At 43.0% G+C, this 2,971-nt stretch overlaps 1 non-coding gene across 1 annotated transcript; it reads right to left on the bottom strand.

Annotated features, from left to right (window-relative positions):
• Nucleotides 1-2,438: 2,438 nt before the first annotated feature.
• On the bottom strand, nt 2,439-2,573 carry LOC115870219. The gene has a single exon (XR_004046590.1). It is a non-coding gene; the product is annotated as a small nucleolar RNA SNORA70 (small nucleolar RNA).
• Nucleotides 2,574-2,971: the final 398 nt, after the last annotated feature.

Below are 2,971 nucleotides of genomic sequence, written 5' to 3'. Positions count from 1 at the left end.
GGCTTTACACAATTGATGTGTGTATGGATTGGGATAACAGTTGTATGAGCCCCTAATAAAATGTTTAAAAAATAAATAAAATAAAATTGAGCGCATGTTACATATGGGATTTATAGATTGCTAAAAGTGTTCTGGTTCATGTTTTTCTTGTTTTCAAGCAACTCTTGATAACTTGAGTAACTTATATCTGATCTATCCCCAGCCTTATCCCCTCCCTGGACTAAACACAGCCATGCCCCTTTCTTGATTATTCTCATCCATTAGCCCTCTTTCCTTGACCTACTCCCTGTGTTCTGACACCTAATGCCGGAGCTAAGTGGATGTGCAGTGGCCCAGCCTTTCTCCATTAGAGTAAGCAATCCTGGTACGCCTTCACTGAGAGAGCCTGGCTATTGGGAGCCCCAGTGTAGGAGTTTTGACTTTGCACTTCCAGTCAGACACAGGATCCAGATACTCACGGATTATTCTCCAGCCCCTGCTTTCCTTAGCTAAAGTTGGACAGAGTAACAGTTACCCTTTGGTGTTTAAGGATTAAATAAGATATGCTTATAGTAAAATGCTTCATAAGGTTCTTATTTAACTAGTGGTGTTACTTCAGTGTAGATCAAAAGGACAGAGGAGAGAGAAAAAAAAAAAAAAAAGCCTGTTTGCTTCCTAGTCAGAACTAGTCTTTAGGGAACTTTGAAGGACTTTGAGAGAAAGGAATTTTGGAGAAAAGCAATGAAAGACTGTTTGGTTTCCCCCAGGTGAAGAAGGGAGCCTTGTGTTACTTGGCAGAAGTCTGGGGGCAGCACTGGTTGGACCATATGGGTGTTGGATAACTCCTGACTCCCAGAGCAGAGGCTCTGCAGATGAATAAGGGTGTCTGACTCCCTCACAGTTTCAGCTTATTTAACACATGATGTGTACCATGGCTTGTCAAGATAATAGAACGGTGTCCTCCCAAATGCTCTTCCTTCATTTTTATTGGAATGTAGCACATATGCAAATAGGTTTGTTCGTGTTAACTGAAGGTTTTGTAAATCCTGATGAAGTCTCAAAATTAGAATAGATCCATGTAACCAATCCACAAGTCAAGACACAGAAAACAGCCAGTCTTCCCACCTCATCTTGTTCCTCTCAGTTACTGTTCCCATCCACCTGCCCCCCACGCGGATTTATTCTCCATGGATTCGTTTCATTGGTTGGAGCATTATATAAACGGAAGCACATGTGTGCCTGGCGGCTTTTGTTTGAGATTGTGTTTTTGAGACTCGTCCATGCTGTTGCAGGTGGTTGTAGTTTTTCGTTCTGGTTGATTTATCGTATATAAACCCATGACTACATCATTGTTTTTCCACTTTGCTGTTGGTGGTGAGGAGCTCCGGTGGTGTAGTGGATGACACTTTGAGCTGCTAACTGCAAGGGCAGTAGTTGGAAACCACCAGTTGCTCCTTGGGAGGAAATAAGGCTTTTTACTCATAGAGATTTACAGTCTTGGAAGCCACAGGGGCAGTTCTGCTCTGCCCAGTAGGGTCACTATGGGCCAAAATTGACTCATTGGCAGTATGTTATTGATGGTGTATGTGTAATTTCCACTTTTGGGTTATTATGAGTAATGCAGCTATAAAAATTCTTATGCATACATTTTTTCTATTTATGGTGTTTTACTCTTACCTAAATATATGAAGGGCTTCAAGAAGTTCATTAAAAAATTTCATTATCTTTTAATTCCACTTTTTCTCACAAGCGATTTGAAGCCCTGTCATACATATTTAAAATATTGTTTTCTATTCTTACATTTTAGGCCCTTGTCATCAGTAGAGCTGCTTTTTTAATCATCTACCACGAATTTCCAGAAGGCCATATTATTTCCATTGAGTTTGTGTGAAATCCAATACTTTTGAATACATGTATAATGCTGTAACCAGTAGCCACTATTATATCATTAGGACTATGGATTTCTTCACTTGTTTTGTACAATTATATATAGGAGTTTAACAATGTAACCAGATCCAGTTACTTTACCTTTACAATTTTGGGGGGAGTCAGAAAGTTCAATTTATTGGTGGGCACATGTCAGGCAGGGCAAAGGGCTACCAAGGGCTGCATGCATGCAGGACCCACCCATCAGAGGGGCTGAGATTTGGGATGCATTTGACTCCACACCTACCTGGGATCAGGTGCTTCCAGCTCCCAGCTCTTCAAACTCGTCAGCTGTAAACTTGGTGAATTTCACTTCCTGAGACGTGGATCTTCTGGCAGTACTGGAATTTGAACTTGGCTCTCTGTAAGGCCTCAGTCACGTGCTCCTTGATTTGAAGCAAGATGACTTGGCCAATGTCGGCCCTAGCCACCGTGTTTTGAGTTCTCCAAAAGCGTCTCGCATCCCAGTCTGGAGCTTAGGTTAGGGACAGCAGAAATTAGCAGCTATGTCAGAGCCAACGATGAGCAATAAAGGCTGCCTCCCAGGTCCCTGAGGGCAGTCTGCTCGCCAGCAGGATGCGTGCAGACACTACCAAGATGGGTGGCTGTTTGCAGCCATGGCACCCTGGCCCCACGGGAAGGAGGTACGCTCGGCTTATGTGCTGCAGATGTAGTGCTTTTAAAAGTGATCTCTAAAGGGCTGATTGAGGAAGCTATCCTGGACGAATCCGAAGTGCTTGGCTGCTAACTGCAAGGTTAGAAGTTTGAACTCAAGCATGGCTTCCCTGGAAAAAGATGTAGCAATCTGGTTTCATGAGTGTCACAGCCAAGAATACCCTTTGGAGCAGTGCTCTTCTGTCACTGGGCTCACAGTGAGTCGGAATACACTCAAAGGCACTGAAACAGGAGGAGTGACATTCTCTGTCTGCAAAGATAGCCTATGTTTGTGAGTATGCAGTCCTTCTCCAGAGACAATCATTACAGTATCCGTGATACATCTCTTATTTTTACTGACTCCATCGGATGTATTCTCTCAGATTATGCTGATTGATGTACATGTAGGCCG

Source organism: Echinops telfairi, unplaced genomic scaffold, assembly GCF_000313985.2.
Source record: "Echinops telfairi isolate 266 unplaced genomic scaffold, ASM31398v2 ScPeMD7_443;HRSCAF=831, whole genome shotgun sequence".
In the NCBI taxonomy this organism is placed as follows: Eukaryota; Metazoa; Chordata; class Mammalia; order Afrosoricida; family Tenrecidae; genus Echinops; species Echinops telfairi.
Note: the sequence above shows the minus strand (reverse complement) of the source record. Positions and strands in the feature narration are given on the sequence as shown.